Source organism: Mesocricetus auratus, unplaced genomic scaffold (genome assembly GCF_017639785.1).
Source record: "Mesocricetus auratus isolate SY011 unplaced genomic scaffold, BCM_Maur_2.0 Super-Scaffold_100676, whole genome shotgun sequence".
Lineage (NCBI taxonomy): Eukaryota > Metazoa > Chordata > Mammalia > Rodentia > Cricetidae > Mesocricetus > Mesocricetus auratus.
In genome coordinates, this window is record NW_024429266.1 from 1207147 (window position 1) to 1230451 (window position 23305).

The following is a 23305-nucleotide window of genomic DNA, read 5'->3' on the forward strand; positions in this document are numbered from 1 at the left end:
TAATAGGAAGAAAAGAAACTGACTTGATGAGTGGAGAATTAACACAGAATAGCCCTCAGTTCAAGGAGTTACACAGATGAAACCTGACCCTTCATTTGAGTAAAATACAGTGCTTTTTGTGAGGGTTAGATCTCAATCTTAATGCTTACTGAGGGTGTATCAGGTGAGCGGTGTCACTTTGAGGTTGGTGTCTTCACTCTAGCAAAGGGACTGAGTGGTCTTGTTATTAGGTCAGGAGTTGGCAGCATCCCAAGGTGGTAAGGCAATGTTGAGAGGAGAAACAGCATGCCATCTGTCTTAGTCAGGGTGACTATTGCTGTTATAAACACCATGACCAAAAATAGCTTGGGGAGGAAGGGGTTTACTCAGCTTACACTTCCACATCACTGTTCATCATTGAAGGAAGCTAGGACAAGAATTCAAACAGGGCAGGAACCTAGAGGCAAGAGAATACGCAGAGGCTGTGGAGTAATGCTTCTTACTGGCTTGCTCCTTTTAGCAAGAAAGAAAGAAAAAAGAAAAACAAAAACAAACTATGATTTGACCAGTTGAGGAGACAGCAAATACTGATTAGTCTAAAACAATGTCAAGCATACTTTTAACACTGCAGTGAACACTAGATTGGTTAAACTAATTCACATAGCTGATTTCATTTAATCTGATGAGGTTAGTCCTGTCATTTATTAGCCCCATTTTGTAGAGAAGAATGCAGAGGTAAAGTTGGTTTGTCCTTGCTATATGGTTGACCTGGCAGTAAACAGATTCTAGCACTAAAGCTGTCTCCAGAGTCTACGCTAGGGTCCATGGCTATACCACCCTGAACACATTCATCTCAGCAGAGTCTATGGTCCATCAGAGTCCATGCTCTGTCAGTCTGTACTCAGATCCACGGCAATACCATCCTCAATACGTGCATCTCTCCATCAGAGTCCATGCTCAGTCTGTACTCTAGCCTATGGCCATAAAACCCTCAGCACACCCATCTCAGCATGGCCTGTGCTCTCACACTGGCACAATGCTGCAACCAGAAAGAGCATCTTCCTCTGCTTTTCTTCTTAAACTTGAGTCTTTCTCTGGTGATGACAAGCTGGTATAACACGTCCTCATTTTTTACATATTATAGAAATTCAGCCTTTTACTGGGAAGCAGAACACTGGCTTTGTAGCTGGGGAGGGAAAACATAAAAGCTGAAGACAAATCTTACAGAAGAGAATTGGAAGTGTTCTAAGCAGAGGGAACTTTCCATTCCCTCTGACATGGATGGGAAGATGCCAGTTAGTCTGAGACTGACATGTTCGAAGCAGAAGGCTATAGAAATGCCATTAGTGCAGCCAGGCAGGGGGCAGGGAGCCGGGGAGGAAGCTGATTGCTGGAATTCCATAATTAATTGTGTGCCATGTGGAGTGGTGTGACATAAGATCTCCACTCAGCTCTAGCTCTCCAGGGAGATGTCGTTGCTTGAAATTCATAGGATGAAAGGGCTGAAGACTACAAAGATCATCTAGTTCAGACACCCCAATTAATAGGCAAGGAAATGGAGACCCTGAGAGGGGCCAATACAAGCCCAAGGCTAAGGAGCTAGTTAGTGCCAGAGCAGGGCAGGACCCTGATTGCCTGACTTTCACTCCAGTGCTCTTCCCACCCCACCTCTATAATGGGTCAAGGAGAGAACTGCCAGATTCCTGGTTACCAGCAAGTAGTGTAGCCTCATAATAGGAGTGGACACCCAAGAGGTCAAAAGAATAAAAGCAATGTTTTAATTGTTTTCATGATAAAAAAATTTCTAACTACGAATTCACCTGCTCAGTTATTATCGGAAGGGCAGTCATGACATGATTACTTAATTTGGTATTTCAGAGTATGGAGAGCCCCAGCCTCTCAGGACTGTTGCTGAAGTTGGGAGTGGTATCTAGACATCATGGCAGCTCACCTCCTATGCAGAGATAACACTGAGCCCTGGAGGATGAAGGAACTGAATGAGAGATGTCTCCATTGCAGACTTCTTTTCATAGCGAGAACATGTTACAAGGGTGCAAGTCATATGAGATCCTGAACAAAATCCTTCCAGAAACCCTGGTAGAACAGCTATGCTTCACTTTCTCTCTCCTGTACAAGATCCCTACTTCCTACAAACCCACTAGGATTTTCAAGAAGTGTCATTATTATCTAGTTTCTCATTGTGGGGTGGTTTCTGGTGATGTATACAGAAGAACAAACCAGGGTCTGGAGTCAGAGAAGGCCTGAAACAGGAATGGGAGGGTTGGCATATATCCAATACCATAATTCTGGTCCCAGTCTGAGACTTGAGCCAAGTATCTGTTTTCCTTCTGGTTATTCAGACCCAAACAGGTTTCCGCATTATCCTTTATACCCCCGGCGTGTTTCTGAGGCTAAAGAAAGATCTGAGAGAAAGCTATATCAATGCCAGCTGAAGTCTCAGTTTTGTTTCAAATGGACAGCCTGGGGGAACAAGAAGAAGCTGGAACCCAAGTTCATCTGACATCATCTTTGGAAAAAGCAAAAGCATGTGCAGGGTCGATTTCATGGGTCATGTTCTCTGATCCAATGAGTAGAACATTTGAGAGGGGAATGAAAAGTCACCAGTGATCAGAGGCAATGAGTCATTCCGAAGAACACATCTCCTGGGAATGAAAATGGACACAGACCAGAAATTTCAGGCTGTATGTGGGTATCTTCCGGATGGTTGGATGACAGTTCTTAAGATCCACGAGAAGCATGGGACTAGAGAGCAGGATCAGTAGTTAAAAGTGCTTGCTAGTCAAGAGGATCAAGTTCAGTTCCCAGAACCCACGTTGGGCAGTTCACAACCATTTGTAACTCTAGCTGCAGGGGACCCAATGCCCTCTTTTGGCCTGCACATTCGTGGCAAACACATAGAGAGATTTACACATATACACTTAAGTAAAAAAAAAATTAAACCTAAAAATAATTCTTGGGAAACAGAGGCAGTCTAGGTGATATTCATCTCTTCCTAAGGATTGGAGAGATGGAAAGTAGAAGACTTTGTTCAATATCTGACTTCTATAAAGGTCATAAAAATGAGAAGGAGCCCCACTTAACCTCTTAAAACATTCCCTAGATGTTATTGATCTGTTTCTGATGGAAAGCGGTTTGTGGGATAAAGATTATTGGAAGGGGAATAAAATTCAGAGAGAAATACGTGCATGGGATCTCTTAGTGCACATGAGGCCCAAGTGCCTGCTTCTTTTTCTCCACCTCCCTCACACCCTTTATCTATCTCTCTCATTAAATGCATTCACCCAGTGGAATTGAGACAGAAGCCGTAACTAGCATAAACACACCACTATTTGTAGAACACGACACCCACACCAACCCATAATAGAGAAAATCACATAAGTCTAATTTATACTCAAATTCCATCTATGCACCAGCTCATTCTGATGCATGATTCTATATGGCTAAAGTAAAACAGTCCTGCAGTGACCCTGAACACATCTTCATGTTCGAAGGACTGTACCACTGAACAAGCAACCCACATATCCTAACCAATCCCAGCCAAGACCAGCAAAAGATGAACTTTATCTTGCCCTAAATCCTCTAGAATTCCTCCTTGCAGCTTTCAAGGGATACCTACATCCTCAGTAGTGAGTGTGTTTGTCCTTACTAAAGCAAGTAGACCAGCTGGACTCTGTCTGCAGGTGAGTTAGTTGCTAGCGCCCTTGGGTGTTGATCAGAAGCCGAGTGAAGGGCTGCTCTTCAGGGAAATGAGTGGTCTCAATCTATTCCTGCTCACTCACTGTTGTTCTGTAGGACTGGCTCTGCAGCTGGACTCCAATGTTTAATTTCCTCTAGGCTGACCAAGTTCTTTGGTCAATTATTCTTTGGCTTATGTTAAGCAAAGACCACCTGCATTTTCTGGCATGAGGGTATATTACACCTAGAGACAGTGCATCTGAAGCTGACTGCTCTATACAGCCCCTTGGTCCTCTTCTCCAGGTCCATGCAGGTCTTTTTGTGTTTGCTTCTCTGTTTGGAGACTCCTCTCCTTCTCCAATCTTACACAAAACCTTAATCAAAATCTCAGCTTCCCAGGCCTTCTTAGGCACCCAGCAACACTTCTCTGCTGAGACTTCACAAGCGATTCCCCCCTTCCTTGCTTTGTTTTCCTCCCTGGCATTTACCATCAACTTATTGTGCCTGAATGCTATTTATTTCTTAATCTTGTTTGTTGCTGGCCAAAATCCACCTGCACAGAAACTCTGTGAAGATGGCGATGTCATTTGCAGCCTCTAGGAACGTGATGAGTTACCAGTGACCAAAACCATTTAGTTATTCTGAAACCTGACTGACATTAAAATCATCTGGAAACTGTGGAGACATTTTTGACTACACGTCCCAGAAACATTCATTTAAATAGTTTGAAGTGAAGCCCAGGCATTGACAAAAATATTTTTAAAAAGTGAATTGAATGCGTAGCGGAGTTGGAAACTATCAATTTAAACTGAGTATTTCAACTCACCCCAGTGTTTTCCATAAGTACACGTCATTATCTCTGCCTACAATAGCCTGAACTGGAACTGGACTCTTTATCTTCAGGCTTCTTCAATGCACGCCTGGCCTGACAAAGAATGCAGAACAACATTTGGAGAGGAGATAGAAGGAAAATATTTTGTTTCAAGAGCAACACACTCATATGTTATGATAGAGTAAAATAATGGAAAATTTACAGAACTCTTGGAAACCAGTAATAAGGACCAATCAATGCTGGTTCATAGGTCATTTCAAAGAGATAGAAGAAAAGTCCCAAAGCAGGAGATGGCTCATATTTCTAGAGCTCTGAGTGGAGATAACCAGATTCATAAGAAAAATAATAAAGCTATATTTGTAGTTTGTGTAAACTAGCAGAATTTCAAAGCCCCTTATACCTGGATGTGGGCCTCCCACATCTCCCTCTAGGGTTCCCCCTAGTCATCCTAATTGATGCAAAACCCATTAAGCCATAATTGCTGTGTAGCTTGGTACTCAAGATGGTGCTTGCTTATGCACCCAGAAGCAATTCTGGTCCTTACTAGTGCTCCCATCTGCATGGAGAAAATAATTTCTTGGCCACCCCATGCTGAGCAGAATCTAGGAGCTGAAATCAGGGTTAACGTCACCAGCATGCAGCACTGTGATTTCATTCATCAGATACCTGCTCTCGGAGATCTGACGATGTTATCGGGGCAATTTTGTTCTTGGCACATTTAAGAGGCACAAGGGGGCATGGGGGACCCTACCAAGGCAGTAATTTCCTAGGTAATCATTCTAATGTCTTCATCCCGAGTGCATTTGTACGGCTGAGTTAATTAGGGGAGGTAATTTTCACAAATGGCACAAAAATGCCCATTTGCTGGTAACAGTGCCCTGTGCCAACGCCTGGCTGACGGTAACCAGGAAAGATAAGTTGATGCTCTGCATCCATCACCGCTGCTAGCTGGACTAGGAGGTACCACAGCTGCTGGTTTGGCAGATGTGGCCAGGTTTGGATTTTTCTAAAGGTTGTACAAAAGATATTCTAAGCTGTCACTAGCAGCTAAACAACATGGCAGATGCTGTCTGTCTATCTGCTTAACCAGTCCTTCAGTTCATGAAGAACACAGAAACTGCTACAGGTGGTGTGACCCCGACAGTGTCTCCTGGGCCAAGATTCTCTGCTCAGAGATCTAAAGTTGTGGTGGTAGGATGACATGTTACAGTACATGGAATCCTGGGGAACTTGGGTTTTTCATGCTGCAATCGGATGCCTCTGGAATGGGACCAGATGGTTGGCAAAACTGTCTGTTCTCTAGGAGACAAAACATTCTTCTCATAGGGAGGTAGAGGAAAAGAAGGGAGGGGGAAAAACAGCGTTGCTAGTCAACTGGCGATACACTTGGCTGTGAAGAAAAAGAGGCTGGTGAGGAGCCACTTCAGGACAGAAGGAGGCCAGCCAGCCACAGGAAGGGCAGAGAGCTAGAGCACATTCATAACAAAATATTTGTTGTTAAATCCTCTGGGGTCTTGTGGCCCCTCCCATTCCAGAATTCCTTAACAAAAAAAGACAGGGTCACCTGAGTTTCTGACTTGAGAGCCCTTTGCTGGTTATGCTTCCAGTTACTGTGAGCAAACACCTGACGAGGGACAATTTAAGGGAAGTGAGATTGATTCTGGCTCAGTAGTGGCAGTGACTGGCTGTGGATCAGACACACACAGTGGCTGCAAGCTGACATCTGTGGGTCAGAAAGCAGAGAATGCTAACACTCATATGGCTTTCCCAGTTCTCCGTTTTACTTCCTTTGTCATCTCTCTCTCTCTCTCTCTCTCTCTCTCTCTCTCTCTCTCTCTCTGTCTGTCTCTGTGTGTGTGCCTCTCTCTCTCTCTCTGTCTGTCTCTGTGTGTGTCTCTCTCTCTGTCTCTCTCTGTCTCTGTCTCTGTCTCTGTCTCTCTCTCTCTCTCTCTCTCTCTCTCTCTCTCTCTCTCTGTGTGTGCATGGTTATGGATCCTGGAGGATACGCTTGTGGAGGTCAAAAGACAACTTTGCAGAGTCCTTCCTCTCTCTCCACCTTTATGTGGGCTCCAGAGATGGAACTCAGGTCACCAGACTTGCAGGGCAATCACACTTACCCGCTGAGTTGCCGCTTCTCTGTTTTCCTTTTTATTCACTCTAGAACCCCAGCCCACAAATGGTGCTCCCCACATTTCAGGTGAGTCTTCTCCCCCTCAGTCAATCAATTCCCTCAAGATATACCCTCAGAGACACACTCAAAATTGTGTTTAGATAATACCCTAAGCACCAGTGAAGTCGACAATCAGAACTATTCATCAAAACACCTGCTGAGTTCTGTTACTGTATTTAAATTTCTCTCTTGCTGAGTTAATTTATTACAGAATTGTGAGTCCAAATGTCTTTCTCAAAGGACCAAGCATTTTATAGGTAGCACCTTGTGTGTAACAGACATTGATAAATGCCACTTCCTTTCTGCTGCATCTGGAGTCTCCCACAGGGAATGCTGTGTGTTTTCACACTGAAGTTATAAGAAGGTTCTCCAACCTTGTTTCTAGGTTCAGATGGGCTTTCTGGCTATGAAGCTGCATTCCATTCCTGCCATACCAAAAAGCTGAAGGTGGGAAAGGCTATCATTAGCTGGTAGAGACACGGCAGGACAGTTTCCTAATCCACCACACCTTCAGGCAGGGAAAATACATGCTCATCCTCACACAGTCCTGGCAACTGTCTGCACACATGCTGGAGGACAGGAGGGCGATTGCCTGGCAGAGCTAATCAGAAGCCAGATGCATCCTGTCAAGCACGAGTCCCTCCAAATGCGCCAACACTCTGAGGGGTGCTTTGAATAGCAGGCCCTTACAACTCCAGCAGCCATCCTCCAGTCTTCCTCCTTGTACAAAGTTGTCCTTTCCTCCGCCATCATTTGAGAACTTACCAACTTTAAAAAGGACAAACAGATCGAAGCTGTACATAAATATGTGCTCAGTAAACACCATTCAGCCTTGGAAAGTATAAGACAAGACATTAAGTGCTATTCTTTCTCTATGACAAAATCCATGAGGTAAATAACTTCACTGGAGTGGGGGGGGGGTTTCATCCAACCCTGTTTTAGAGGATTCGGTTCAGCCATGGATCTGTTGATTCTGAGCCTGTGGCTGAATATTATGGACTACACTCACGTACGTGAGCAAGCTCACCCCAGGACAGACAGGAAGCAGAGCAAGCCGAAGACTAGGACTACATGTAATCTTTAAAGGCATAGACCCAATGACCTGTTCCCTCCAGTTAGGCCCCAAATTCCAGTATTTCCATAATTTCCCAAATAGTTTTACCAGCTGAGGACCAAATATTCAATACACAGGTGGTGGTGGACAGGTCATACTCAAACCATTACAATAATGGAAGAAAAAAAGGGAGGAAGCCAATGATCACCTATTCCTACTAAGTACCAAGTGAATTCTGAACAGAGGTGTCTTCTTTGCCTGCACCTTTTATTTAACTTCCTGGTTCCCCTTGTTTCCATTCAGAGAAGTAATGCTTACTAACTAACTAACACTTTCTCCTCTATGCATGTTGATTCTGCCCAAAACATTTTATAGACCTCAGAAATCCTTGACATGAGCCATGAAGGGACACCAAGGAACATTCTTTCTGAATTCACCCCCATTCCCCTCTCTTTCCCTCCATCTCTCCATAGAAAAAAAATGCAATGACTATCCTAAAAGAGAGAGAGCAGAGCTGGGTGTTGGTGGCACACGCCGGCTTTACTCCTAGCACTCAGGAGGCAGAGGCAGGTGGATTTCTGTGAGTTCAAGGCCAGCCTGGTCTATAGAGCAAGCTCCAGGATAACCTCCAAAGCTACACAGGGAAACCCTGCCTCAAAAAACCAGAGAGAGAGAGAGAAACAGAGAGAGAGAGAGAGAGAGAGAGAGAGAGAGAGAGAGAGAGAGAGAGAGAGAGAGCTAATACAAAGAGGACCAACCCACGTCTTTTCTAATGTTTTACTATTTGCTATTTAACTTTCCTGACAGCCTTGTGGAAAAGAAGGATTTCTCCATTTTCCTTAGGAGGATGTTTACTCGGAGATAGGTGTGCTAAGATCCATATCAACACTTCTATAAGGTGACAGGCAGAATTCAAACCTAGCTCTGCTCAATTTAAGAAATTATATTCATGGGCTGGAGACATGGCTCAGCCATTAAAGGCTAGGCTCACAACCAAAAATGTAGGAGATTATATTTGTTATTCAACAGGAACTCTAAGGGAATTCATGGGGAAAGCAGCAGAGGAGCTTGTGCAGGAAGGCAAGGAAGGGAAGGTCTGCCTGCGGGAGAGTACAGAATAAGCTGTCCAACTGTAGGAGAGCATGCATGCGCTAAGTCACACCAGCTCCCAGTTAAGAAATGTCCTTGCTGCAGCCTTTGTTAATGTTGGGAATTAACAGCAAGGTAGGGAAGGGGCCTTAAAGTGTCTTTTGTTTTTCCAATAGCAAGCACTCCTGTGGCTTCCACACATTCACACATTTGTTCAACATTTATTGAGTGTATTTGCCTTTCCAGGCACTACATTAGGAGCTAGTCCAAGGTGAGAAAGACATGAGTCTAATCCTTAAAGATCAAAGGGATGATAAATTAATGAGAAAACTTCCTGCTGGAGATTTGCACACGTAGTGACAATGCACAGCACACACTGAGCAACTATCACAAGAAAATGATGGATGGTATACCATGTGGTTCAGAGACCCGGGAGGCTACTGTCAGCTACATCCATCAGAGGTGGCTTCATGGAGGAGATGGCATTTTATCAAGGATTTGAAGCACAGATAAAAGTCATATGCCTACTGGTGGGGTACAAAGCACAAACAGAGGTCAAAAACTTCCTTGCCCAAGGGTTTTTCCCCCCTCTTGGCTAAGTTTCCTTTTGAGCCATTTCATTCTTAGCCCATATTCTTCCCATGGTTTGTAACAAGGACTCAAACATGCTTTCTTAAGAGCCTTCTCTACCCACCCCATTCCCATTAGACTTGAATATTTGGGACACATCTTGGATTCAAGTAGATAAATTTATTAAGTGTCAACATACACAAAAACAAACAGGCAGATGCACAAATTCTTTGTTTAATAAGTAAAGACTCCTGTTAACCAGAGCCCACAAAGATGTGAAAGTTAACTATCTTATAGGCAAGTGCACAGATACAGTGTTGCCAAAGAGAACTAGCTGCCTAAGTCAAGTGCACAAATACAATGTTGCCAAAGACAGGGTGTTATCTCACCACCAGCATCCAGGAAGGCTCAGAATGGTAGGAGCTGGGAGAAGTTAGGGCTTTGCAAGAATGGTTGGGTCCCCATCTCCAACTTGTCTAACCAGTCAGCTTCTTCTCCTCTGTTCATGGCAGAATAGTAGCCCTACTATGGACTCAGAAGATCTTCCAGCACCATGATTTGATCCTGTTTCTTAAAGGTTGCCCTGTAGTAGAAGCCATTGCCACTACACACCTAGCCCCTTGACACTAACTGAAAGCCTTCTAGTGTTTCAGGTGTAACTAGGAAAAGACAGGTAAGAATCATCCAGTACAACAGATGCGTGAACAAACACAAATAAGAGGAAAAACCTGAATCATGACTGATGTTTCCAGAATGGTAATAGTTCTTGCATTGAATTTAAACAGACGTTGTCATAAAGAATAAGGAAGACCAAGCTTGGGGTGATGATGCAAGACTTTAGTCCTGGCACTCAGGAGGCAGAGGCAGGCAGATCTCTGAGTTCAAGGTCAGCCTGGTCTACATAGTGAGTTCCATATCATCCAGAGCTACGCAGTGAGACCCCGTCTCAAAAATGGAGAAAAAAAGAAAAGAAGAATAGGGAAGAGTGGTAGGGAAGAAAGGAGAAAGGAAAAGAGAGGAAAATGGATATTCTAAAACAAAGACTCATGACCCAGTCAATCACTTCTCCAACACTTCACCTCTGAGCACTGAGCTAAGGACTAGACTTTCATCTCATGAATTCTGGGAACATCTCAGGTAAAATGATAGCAACTTACAAAGTAGGCCAACTCAAGGCTGTTCTGAAAATTCTATTCATTTCCCCTCTCCTACAGAAATAGCTAAAACTGGGTTTTAAACTACCTAATAAAAATGTTCCCTGCTCATGGGGAGCAACAATTTCTGGCTTAGAACAACTGAATAGAGGCTTTCTAATTTCCAAAATTTAGGACATATATTTATGGTTATTGTGTGTTTTATTCTTATTCACTTGTGAGTACTTATAGTTGAAAAGTACCTATTAGCTTTGAGGGAAAACTTAAAATTTGATTGAATACGAAACAAATACATATAATTGGGCCTCTAAGTAGCCAGGCACTTACCTGGTGGATAAAACCAACAGTTACAGGGCACACCTACACCTCTGCGTGCTTTTTTCTTCAGTTGGTAACACACAAGACATGTGTTTCCCCAAGAAGGATAAGCTCAAATATAGCAGTCACCTCAGGTTTATCTATTAATAATTAAAAGTGTAAAACAAACACCAATCTGACACCACAGGTTACTCAACAGCATGGTATTTGTAGATGGTATTTTTAAAAGACATAGAAATAACCATCCCAAGTGCTGTGTGTGTTCTCACAGTTACATTTTACCTCAGTTAGAACCCTGCTGTGCCTCTAGAAAAGCTTATATCTAAAAGTAACTCATCTCTTTAGTCTCCAACTTATTACATATACAAAATAGAAATACTAATAATATCTACAGCATGATGCTGTTTTATCTATGAAGTCTGTGAGTGAAACTGTCATTGATACACTCTGAACAGTTCCTGGCCTGTGAGTCACAATAGGAGATGAACAACTAACTCTTGTGTCATCTCTGGAGGGTGGGCTTCTGGGAACACTGGGTTCTCTTCTAAGCTTATCCATGACCTTTAGATTTTCTCTGATCTGTGTTTTGATATCTTAGAAGACAAAAAGGTTCTATGAACAAGTTTAAAAGAGTATGTCTGGTAATAGAAAAAAAATAAACTCTAACCACAGTGTCTCAGGAGAAAGGTGAAAGCATTCCTTTTCCTCTACTTTATACAACTTTTCTTTTGGTGTGTTGACAATGTTACACAGCCAGGATCTGCAGACAGATTGTATGTTTTGAGGTAACTCACACATAATCAGGCTGGATTCAAAGCTGCTACATAGTTGAGGGCAGCTTTGAACCTCTTATCCTTCTCTCCTCACCTCCTGAGCTCCTGAGTTCTAGGATTATAGGTATACACCACCAGACCTGTTCTATGGAGTGCTGTGGATTGAAGCCAGGGGTTCCTGATCATGGGCAAACACCTGAAAAACTGACCCATATCCCTAGTCTTGGAGATAGATTTTGCTTTTTAAATGCAAATTTATTTTTGCATGTGTATATGTGATGCACATGTGTGTTCTCACGTGTGTGGGGTCACATGTGTATATCCAGGTGTGTCTTCATGTGTGCATACATGAGTGTGGAGGTTCACAGCTGATGGCAGGTGTTGTCCTCAGTTGCTCTCAATTTTACCAAGGCAGGGTCGGTCTGTCTGTCTATGAACCCTACTCTCACCAATCAGTTAGTCTAGCTAGCCAGCTTTGTAAAAGGATCTCCTCCCTACCTCTACATTCTAAAAGCTGGAATTACAGGTAGCAGCAATGCCTGCCCAGTGTTTATGTGGGTTCTGGGGATCTGAACTCTGGTCTCCACATTTGTGGTTTTTGTTTTTGTTTTGTTTTGTTTTTGTTTTTGTTTTTTTGGTGTTTTTTTTTTTTTTTGGTTTTTATGAGACAGGGTTTCTCTGTATTGTTTTGGAGGCTACCGGTCCAGCCCAGCCTCGAACTCACAGAGATCCGCCTGCCTCTGCCTCCCGAGTGCTGGGATTAAAGGTGTGCGCCACCACTGCCCGGCTGGTCTCCACATTTGTGAAGCAAGTGTTCTATTTACTTTAGCGGCTCTGCAGATGGATGTTCTTCATAGGTGATTTCAATTCTTATTTCTAATTCCAGTGATGGTTCTAAAAGGTTACACTAAGTGTATCTCAATGCTCTGGGTGACTATACACTACCAGTGTATTTCTGCAGAAGGAAGTACAAGTCTGTAAAAGGGAATAGCCTTAATAATGATGATACTGTTTTCTTAAAGATGTCCCATTGACCTGACACCACACTGTGGGAATAAAAGTTTGTATGCTGTCTGTACTGAACAGAAGAAAGTGCTAAGACATTCTTCACACAAAGCTCAAAGCTCCAAAGAACTGGATGATTCCCGTTTCCTAAATGAGATGTAGCTTAGATTCAGCAAACATCATATATCACAATAAACTTACATTGCTAATTTAAATTTTACAGTTTTGTGGTATTATTTATATTTAATTTTTACAAATTCACTTGGGATTTATAGCATTTTAAAAACCTTAAGCTTTTATTAGGAGCTTATACTTAGTTTTATGTGTCTATGCTTAAATGACAATAAAAATAAACATTGGATGTTTATGAGAATTCTTTTCTCTAAAGGGAGTTCATGCATTCAAACTTGACAAATAATGTGCTGTGTAAACTTTGATTAGAACAGAATTTTAATTCAATATAATTTTAGTACTTGAAAATCCTTATTTCATCCTTAGCACTGGGCTACAACTCGTGGTGCTATAGACAGCAATTACTCTGTGAGCCTGGTACTTGACAGTGTCACAGTTTTTGAGATGTCATCCATAAACTGTCAAACAGAAATATAAGGTGGCATGTAGTGAATGTTCCAGAATTTTTCACAGACAATTTCCTAGGAGTTTAGTTTAGAGGACTGTGAGAGAATCCTGCCAGGCAAATAGGAGCCTAATTTCTGGTCTTGAGGGAGGAGTCCCATGAGGAAGAATGTGGATTCTTGTGGAAGAGAAAGAGGAGGAGTTTCATGGAGAAGGAGGAAGAACTCCATGGAGGAGGAAGGGAAGCCTCATGGAGATGGAGGACCTATTCATGAGAGAACTGCATCTTGCTTGGGTATGTGATGGGGTTTGGTGGAGGTAGAAGACAGGAACATATTTGTCAAGGGAATGAAATAATAGAAAGGACATCTTGAGAAGGTTCTTCTGAAAGAAACATTTATCAAGCTATTTACCGCCCACCAAGCACTATCCTGGTACAAACATCACTTCAATCCACGCTAGTCCTAGAATGTAGACACAGAGACCCCAGCTGAGTCAATGAGTCACAATCAAGAATGTGACCGGGACTGATGCCTGCTTTTGCTGCTCAAAATAAAGAAGAAGACAAAGAAAAGTACAATACTCCAAGAGATAGCTGCACTCTGGATTCTTCTTGGAGTTTATCACCACAGTGCTGCATGATGCCCCTATACATGCTAGAGGGTGTAGGAGTGAACCCCACAAAGTTATCCACCCATGAAGGCGGGGGCAAGTAAATTAGCACAGGTAGAGATAAAAGGAAGCGAAAGGAAAAAGGACCTCCTCTTTGGAGGCTGGCCACCTTTCTGACTCCCAGCTTGTGTGACTCTCTCTCTCTCTCTCTCTCTCTCTCTCTCTCTCTCTCTCTCTCTCTCTCTCTCTCTCTCTCTCTCTCTCTCTCTCTCTCTCTTTCTCTCTCTCTCTCTCTCTCTCTCTCTGGTAAATAAATATATTGTATCTTCTATAGCATTAATTATCATCTTTAAGAGGGAACAGAGCCATAGGGACAAGGAATATGCCAATGTGTACCTGAGTGGTTGGGTAACTGGGTAACTTCCTTAGTAAGAGCATATAGGCAGGGTGTGTGTGTGTGTGTGTGTGTGTGTGTGTGTGTGTGTGTGTGTACGTAGCGGTCAGGCATTAGTGTCTTCATCAATTGCTCTTCATCTTAAATTTTGAGAGACGGTCTCTTTTTTGGCCTGTGCTTATTGATTATGCTGGCCAGGCTGGATAGTGGGCCCTGAGCATACACTTGTCTCTTCTCCCTCCTGAGCACCAAGGTTAAAGACAAAACAACACCCATGTTTTTATATGGATGCTCAGGATCCAAACTCAGGTTTTCATGCTTGCACAATATGAAGGTTCATTTCAGTTGTAAACTTCACACAGTCTGGCATCACCTGGGAATTGTCTCCATAGTATTGACTTGTGGTCATGGGTGTGAAGGACTTCCTTTACTATGTTAACTGAGGAGGGTATCACTGTCTCATGGACTGGACTGAATGAAAAGGAAAGAGGGAACCAAGCACTTGGAAGCTTGCATGCATAAATTCTCTCTTTGCTTTTGATGGTGCCTGTGACTAGTTGCTTCAAGTTCCTAACAACTACTTCTCCACAATCATGGTTGGTAACTTGGAATTGAGAGCTAATATAAATGCATTGTAGTAGCAATCCAGGCCACACACTGTGCTATCAAAGTTCTGTAGTGAGAACTCAACCCTAAACTCTGTGACATTATTCAGATTCCCATTCCCAGATTATAAGATGCAAGTCATATTATCTTACAGAATTGGTAAGAGAAGATATTAGTGGTGGTTTGCATATGTATTATCCAAACATTTGTTTGCCCTTGTCTTGACACTTTTCTTCATGTTGCTTCTTGGGTTTGGTAAGGAGAACAGTGGGGATGGGGGCAGAGGAAGACAGGACACTAATCCTACTCTTTCTACAGGCTCTAAAGCAAGGTCAGACAGCTGCCTGAGCACTGAGCACCCTTGGGTCCCTGCTGTGTTAGTGAAAGCCTGAGTGTAAACAACTGAGCTGTGAAACAAATCCCTCCAGCTGCCATTGGTGGCCCCCTTAGAGTCACAGCTCAGAGGTAAAGGCAACAGAGTGAAGTAGGAGAGGACCAGAGATCAAGGCAGAAAATGGGCAGGAAAGCAGACTTGGAAAGTCACACACTGTAGCTGCTTGGAGTTCAGAGGCTCTGTTACTCCGTGCCCTTTCTTACAAATGTAAAAGCATAGATGAGACAGTGTGGGATCTCAGAAAGGGATCACTGTGTGATACTTGCTCACAAGAGACTTCTGAAGCCTGAGCTACCAGGTGGCCCACAGACTGACCTCCAGTGCTGGCACTGGTCCCAGACTGTCCTCTCCTTTGGTGAGCACAAAGCCTTATAATGTGAGGAGTTCCTCTTTTGTGTACACCCTGGATTTTCTCTCCTATAACCACCAATGTGGATATGTGAAGAAGCGGTATGAGCCTTCCACCCAGACCATAGCTGCTTCCTTCCTGACTTTCTCTATAAAAGGTCATCTACTTTATAATCCACTGTCCTTCATCTGGTCCTTGAATTAGCTTGATAAAAGTCTAATTTTCTAGTAGCATAGAGAGAGCTTAGAAGATGTTCTCCTACTTAAAGATAAATGGTCTTTCATATACATGTACTTGCAATCAGAATATAATTAAAACATAACAGAGCTTCAGTGAGCCCACATACCAGTTCTGCAAACCCAATGGAAAAGTGGGGAGACAGCTCATGCATGGAAGTGACTCTTGGTTTCTTAGCAACCCATTTGACCAGATTTGAATTTTAGGGTTTTTTTTTTCCTATCAGATTTTCTACTTCTCTGTTCTTATCAACCACAGCTGGAATAATCAAGTCATCTCTGAGTGTGATTAGGCATGAGAGCACAGATCCATCAGGGATAGCCAGATGGTCAAAGCAAGACCTTCCCAGCACAAATAACTTGCAACCTATTGCCACACTGGGGTATAACTCTGGGACCTGAATTACAAAGGTTGAAAATGGGACATTTTCACCAGCTTTGCAAAGGGGCTTATGGTGTTAACTATCAGGGCCATGCTATTAACCAAATGTAAACTAATCTTGTGATGTGAGTTTAGCCATAGACTTCAAAAGGAGATTTTTACACATAATCTTTAGTTCAACCAGCATTAATTGGCCATCTTCTGGCATCTAACATCACTGAACCATGTGTTTATTCTAGTCACTGAGTTCAGCGGTGGGAGTCAAGTTAGCCTGCATCATCTTTTGCGCCTGAGTTTAACCAGTCTCCTTAACCTCCATATGACTCAACATTCTCCCTGAACACTGGACACTCTGAACCAGATCTTGGCTACATAGTATATTTACATATGTCCTTTTTCCTACTTAGACATGATTAAGTGATTCCCTCCAAGCTCAAGTCTTGTGCTGTCCTATTTCCAGAACAATGGATATTCAGTTTTCTTTTACAAACAGGTATGGAGGATGCATCTCTGTCCTAGGACAACCAAGAGGCACATTCTTCCTGTCCCTTGCCAACAATTTAGGGCCTTAGAAGGGAGAGTGCTTCCTTAACATCCAGTTCCCTTGGGCTGAACAGGCTCAGGAGGTGGTTAGAGACGACAATGAATCCAAACTCTACCCTGCGTCATTCAGAGAGAGACATGTCTGCTGACACACACTCCTACCTTTTCTGGATGTGCTGCTGAGGGTTTCTGCTTACACAGGAGCTCTGGGAAAGCCCCAGACTCCCCGGATTCGTGAAAATTTGCAGTGCAGGCTCCCAGAGTCAGCACTGACCCAAACCTCTTAGCTTAGCTCTCTGCTGCCCACAAAATTTTAGGCAAATGGCCCTGGGGTAGATGGGAAGAGCAAACACTGGAGAGAGGGAACAAAGCTGCTTAGCGCTGTGACTTGGGTGTATTAAGTCAATTCATCTAACGCAGGCAAAGTCTGAAGAGCCTAAGTGAGCGGAGGTGGGGATATTACAGGGAAAGCCGCACAGGCCAGGCACCGTGAGAGAGCTGAGCTCTCATTTTGCTAGAACAGTTAATGATTTTAATGATTTGTTGTGATCTCAAAACAACAGTTAAGTGATAAATCCACACCATTAAGGCTTTTATGATGCTTGGCTTCATTTAGCAAATAGTGGTGGGTTGGGGGCTTGGGTTGCATATTTGAGGTTGTTTTGCTGTGAAGACATCCACATTTAAATAATAATAATAATAATAAAAATCAGCTCCAGGGTCCCAGGGGCAACTGGCTTCCAAATCCTGTGCAGGCCAAATGGAAAGATGCCCTTGAAAAACTTAACCCAAAGGTTTGCTCAACTCCTCTGCTGTGTGTTCTGGGTAGAAAGCAAACAAGCACAGAAAATTGAAAGCTGATTGTTTTCTGTCTTGGCTTGAGGTTCCAAGTCCATGGGGAAGGCACAGTTCCTGGTGCTTTGACACTCCAGGGGAAAGTCTGATCACGTGTTTAGATTGAAAAGCCAAAGAAGATCCCTCTGCTGTGTACAGAGGGGAGTGTCTTCTTTAGAGTTTACTTCACACGATAAGGGCCCAGAACTGTCAGAATAATGGCCAGGGAAATTTGGCAATTTGGAATCTTCTAGTTTCATAGGCTTTCGTATAATCTGTGGCACACTGAACGCTACGATGTGAAAACAAAGATTCTGAGGCCTTTGATAAGGTCTGAAATGTTCCTGCCTTCATCAGTAAGGGACCCTGTTTACCCAAACTTTTCTTTGAAACTTTTTGCTTTGATTGGCAGGCACCAGCTCTTCCTGGAAAGGCTGCCTACCCTGTGGTAGATCCTCTCAGAAAGTTCTAGAAAACTTGAGATTCCCCATACCACAGCTCACACTTCCTATAGGCAATGCTTCTCGTTGTCGATTTCAGCTGCTTTTTTTTAAACTTCTGTCCCTTCATATGTGTGTGTGTGTGTGTGTGTGAGAGAGAGAGAGAGAGAGACAGAGACAGAGAGAGACAGAGAGAGACAGAGAGAGTCTTCCTCAGTTACATGCCACCATATTTTTGAAACAGGATCTCTTATTGAGCCTGAAGCTACCAATTTGGCTAGATTGCCTGAGCAGTGAGATCTGAGGATTCTCTTGGATCTACTTTCTCAGTGCTGGGATTATAGATGTATGCCACTGTACCCAGCTCCTTACATACTTGCTAGGGATCAAACTCAGGTCTTCCGAGGTGAGCACTTTACTGACTGAGTCATTTTCCTGGTCCCTTAGTGACACTCTCTCCAGTAAATCCTGTCACAATTCTTCCTGATTTTAGCATGCCTGGGTCAGTGTTTTCCATATCCTCTTAATTCCATGATTTGCACTTTTTTTTGGTGTGTCAGTCATCCCACCCAAAGGTCCTTTTCCATACTCCATCATTATCAATAGCTGTAGCATAATCAATGAAAATACAGAGACAGGTATTGGGATCCAAGCTGAAGATCAGAAAAGCAAAGCAGCCAAGACATCAGAGAGCTCTTACCTCTACCAAGACTGGGGAGATGCTGAGACTAATTGCCCAAGACTGACTACTGAATGCCCTGTTCCTGTCTCATGGTCCTCTCTAGTGCTGGGATTAAAGATGTGAGTTCTTTTTCTCTTTTAGACTTGTTTACTCTCATGTAGCCCTAAGTGGCTTTGAACTCACAGAGATTCATCTGCCTCTGTCTCCTGAGTCCTGGAACTAAAAGTGTGCGCCACCACTGCCCAGCTTCTATAGCTAACTAGTGTGGCTGGCTTTGCATTCTGATCTTCAGTGGCTTTATTAGACCATAAACAATAGATCACCACACATAGCTGCATCTCTTCCTTAATGTAAATTTAAAACACCTCATAGTCCAACAACCCTCTTGTTTTTCCAAGTCATTCTAAATTGCCACGGCTTCAACAATTCTTCCTTCCAAACTTGTCAAACTACACTTAAAAGTTTATTGAGCCCACGGACTTCAGTATCTTTTTACTGCTTTGTGAAATTATTTTCTTAGTGTGGGCTTAAATTCCATGATGAACAATTATCATCAGCCCCCTGCACACAGCCTCTGTGCCCTTGACTCTTTTTTCCTTTTCTCTCCACCATAATCACCCAGCAGAAGTCCCAAGAAAGCATTTAAATGTGTCTAGAGAAAAGCACCAAACCTTGCTAAATATACTCATGATCCTAACTAAGCTCTTGGTTTGCAACACAATTTTCTGCCAATATGTTGCTTCTTTCGTTTTCCTAGGTAGCCTTGCACTCTTTGTTCTCTTTTCTGATTTCCATTTTCTCCTCCCCACTTATCTTTGACAGATCACCTTGGTCTCTTCTCAAGGAAGATACCAGAATTTATCAGAAAAGCATTCCCAACCACTCAGCTGCCTCCATTGCCTCACTCGAGTGTGGCCTGAGTGAACGCTCTCAAAGCTTGCTGATCTGTCCCTCTCCACTTTCCCTCCTCCAGTTCCTCTTAGCTCCCACTTAGGTCATCAGATGTTCTCTTATGATTGATAGTTCCTGAGATCACACAATTGTCTGATAATTGCCAGTCGTTTCTAACCAATCCCAAACTGGAGGCATCACTTCTAACAATGCTCTTTCCATTCTACACACCTATTCAGAATCACCCTCATCACCTCTATTGTTATCCCCTTGGTAGAAGCTGCACGACTCCTTCCTGAGATTGTTAGAACTGTTTATTAACTGATTAAAAGTCATTTCCCTGCCTCTTCCCTCCTGGTCCTCTGTTTATTCTCAATACAACAGTAAAAAGTATTCCAGGAAAATGTCAGTGTTCAGGCAGTCACTAATCTTTTAGAGGCCCAGTGGTTGGCCTCTTATCAAGTCCCCTTAACAGCCTTCAAGGCCATTTCATCCATGACCTCTGTGATCTTATATATAGCCATCCAATCTTATTTTTTCCTATACTAGACATAGCATCTTTCTGGATTTTTCCCTGAGTAAAATCATTGATCCGGCCCTAGTTAAAGATGCCAGTGTTATGTTCCCCATCTGCCTGGGACTTCTCAGAAAGCCCCAGTGTCCCAAGCATCTCCACAAGCCTGTTTTCCAGTCCACAGTGAACTCTTTTAATGCCCAGTGTAGCATAATGTCTCTTCCTTGCTCAACACCCTGATTTCTGTGACTCACTTGATTTCTACTCGGACCTGCTGAACCTTCACCTTTCTGTTTACTCACAGTCAGCCTCTACCGCCGGAACACAAACTCTGTGAGAGGAGGAACTGAAGCCTATGCTGAGTGCTGTTCCTATTGCTTACAAAATGACTTGTTACGTTATGAGTGTGCAGGTGCATACTAAAAGGAGTGAGGGACCTAACGCACGTTGCACACACGTTTTGAGAACTGATGATGCACCCAGAACCTTACATAGGCAGACAGACATATTTACATTTGCCGCCGGCAATCTAGGCAGTAACATGATCATCGTTAAACCTTATATCATTATTTTTGTCCTACAGTACTGGAGTCGAGTTGTTTAGTCCAAAGCAAATGGTCTGCAGCTCCAGCCAACAGGGAAACATTTGCTGGGGCTACACAGGAAAATAATGTCTCAGCTTAAAGTAGAGCAAGAAGAGGCTTCCGTGCTCTTAAAGGAGCAAAACAAAACCTTGCTTCTTGCAGAACGCCTGGGGCTGGGGGAGACAGAGAACTCAACAGGGGAAGATACTTTGAAAGCTTGGCAGGAGTAGTATGCACAGAAAAATGTTCCACAAGGAGGGAGAGAAAAAGTGAGAGGTGGGGAGGATTCCAGAAGAAACACACAACACAGGGAGTGTGCATTTTCAGAGGGTGGAGGAGGAATGTCTTACAGCTTCCTAAAACATGTACATAAGTCAGCTATGTAAGACAACAGTTGGGTATTTGTAAAAGGAGTCACCCTCACTGGAACACACAGGGACAAGGATAAAGAAGTAAGGACACATGCTCAGAGCCAGCAAAGCAAGGAGTCTGGTGTGTGGGGATGTTGGGTCTCCTCTTGACCACAACAGGGAAAGAGTATCAAAGAAATTTAGTTATTGAGGAGAACCTGGGAAGTGTTGTGGTATATACCTGTAATCCGAAGGATGAAGCAGGAGGATCACAAATTTGAAGCCTGTCAGGGCTGCAGAGTAAGTTAAAGGCTAGCCTGGTCAGTTTGGTAAGACTTTGCCTCAAAACACAATTAAAAAAAATACTGCTAACAGCTCAGTGATGGAGTGATTAATATGTATGAAGTCCCCCAGTTCAAGTTATGGTATTACATTCTCCTACAACAAACAATAACCACAACAACAACAAAAAAAATAGCTTTGACAAGTCTTGAAAACTTTCTATCAAAGTTAGCTACTTAGAAAAATCCCATATGGCTTCTTGCTATTACCAACCATACCTGGCCCAGCAAGAGTTATTGAGAGTACTTGTTCCCCAGGTCCTCTTCTACTCTTGAGTCTACACAGGGGTCATGTTCTAATAGGTGGAGACAGGCAGAAAACAAAGCAATTTACTTAAATTTCTACTATATGTCACATGGTAACCAGAGCTGGAGAGAAACGTGGAGAAATGGGGTGTGCAGTGAAAACCAAGTGCCTGTCTGGCTAGGCAGCTTATTTCAGTAGCTGCTGCTAACAAGAGAACAGAATCCAGAGGCGAGACACGGTTGCAGGGGAAGCCTTCCAAAGGGACAAGCAAAGACAAATCTGGGGGTGGCTGCAGGCTTCTTGCTTAGCCATGGCAGAGACATTAGCATGGCAGGAATATTGAGGGGAAAGAGAGGTCACACTGGGAATGCTGCCAACCACGAGGTCTGTCTTTAAGACCTTAGCTGCTTAAAAACACCAGCCCTGAAAGGTGTGGGAAATCACCAAAGAGCTTTCTGAAGAGCAGAGTTCTGTGGCCTGGCTCATGGGAAATGCCATTCCAGGAACCTGTTATGGACAAGCTGTGACTGGGACAGAGGGCAAGCTTTGCACTCAGCAGGCTGGACCAGAGGCTTCTGCTGCAACCTGCAGGAAGGAGGTGACGGTGAGTCCCTGGGAAGGGTTGCATGCTGTGTGCTGTTGAAAGCTGAACTGTAGTTTTCACAAGTGGATCTCATAGACTTGAGAAAGAGAGGCCCATCCTCAGGGACTTTTGTAAGGATAAAGTTGCTATTTCCTGAGCTGAGAGACTGGGAGGAACAGGCCTCAGGCAGTCAGCGTAGGTGGGAAAGAACAGTTCATTTTTGGACTCGCTGTGTTAAAATGTTTTTAGAGCACTTGGAGATATACACACTTGGATTTTGATATGAAGGAACAAACCAGCCTTGTGTTGCTTATACTAATGACCCTTGTTTGAACTGACTTTTCTATCTATAAAAACAAGAAACTGAATTCTGGTTTGGAAACTGCACCCCCTATAATATTCTCAAGGTTTTTTCATGCCTTTGTGTGATGCAAATTGTAAGGATTAAGTGCTAAATTCTAAGAAATCAACTAAATGCCAAAGCAATGTGGAGAGAAGAAAATAGCAGGAATTAGTGTCACTGAGAAGCTACACAGAGTGTTACACCAGGTCTTTGGGAAACATTACAGTTTGGATGCATCACTGGTTGGAGTTTCCAGCAAGGAGACCAATAGAAAAAAAATTAGAAATGAGGATTAGCTCTGAGACATGAACTACCTGTGTTACAGAATTCTTCAGGTGGTTCCCATAGAAAGATGGTAGATGCATAACATTTATAGAATACATATTTAGTGAATTCAGGTATGTGTGTGTGATGGTGTGAGTGTATATGAGTGTGTTTGTGTATGTGAGATGGTGTGAGTATGTGTGTGTGAAAATGACACAATTTACTTATATTCTTAAAATATCTTCCCCGTGCACAGCCTATCTTCCAAACAAGTCTGGGGCAATGATTATGTAGCAGGAGACAAGAGCCTGACTCTACACAAGACTTGAAACACTGGTACTGTGGGAGGAAAGGACAATAGGACCTTGGTCCAATTCCTATTTCCTTCAGGGAGCCACTAACTATGTGGACTGTTGATGGGAGATGTCATTCTGTAAATCTGTCTCCTATTGGTTGTTGAATAAAGCACTGTTGGCCAATAGGGAAGCAAGATAGGTGGG

At 43.2% G+C, this 23305-nt stretch overlaps 1 long non-coding RNA gene across 5 annotated transcripts in view; it reads right to left on the minus strand.

Annotated features, from left to right (window-relative positions):
• LOC106022219 overlaps positions 1-23305 on the minus strand; it is a 374747-nt gene that overhangs the window by 211730 nt on the left and 139712 nt on the right. For 4 of the 5 annotated variants that reach the window (XR_005874114.1, XR_001197245.3, XR_005874111.1 and 1 more), the window contains exon 1: positions 4502-4596. The exons of the other annotated variant lie outside the window; for it this stretch is intronic. This is a non-coding gene — a long non-coding RNA (uncharacterized LOC106022219). Of the gene's footprint in view, positions 1-4501; positions 4597-23305 lie in introns of those variants that run through there. 5 annotated transcript variants of the gene reach the window in all.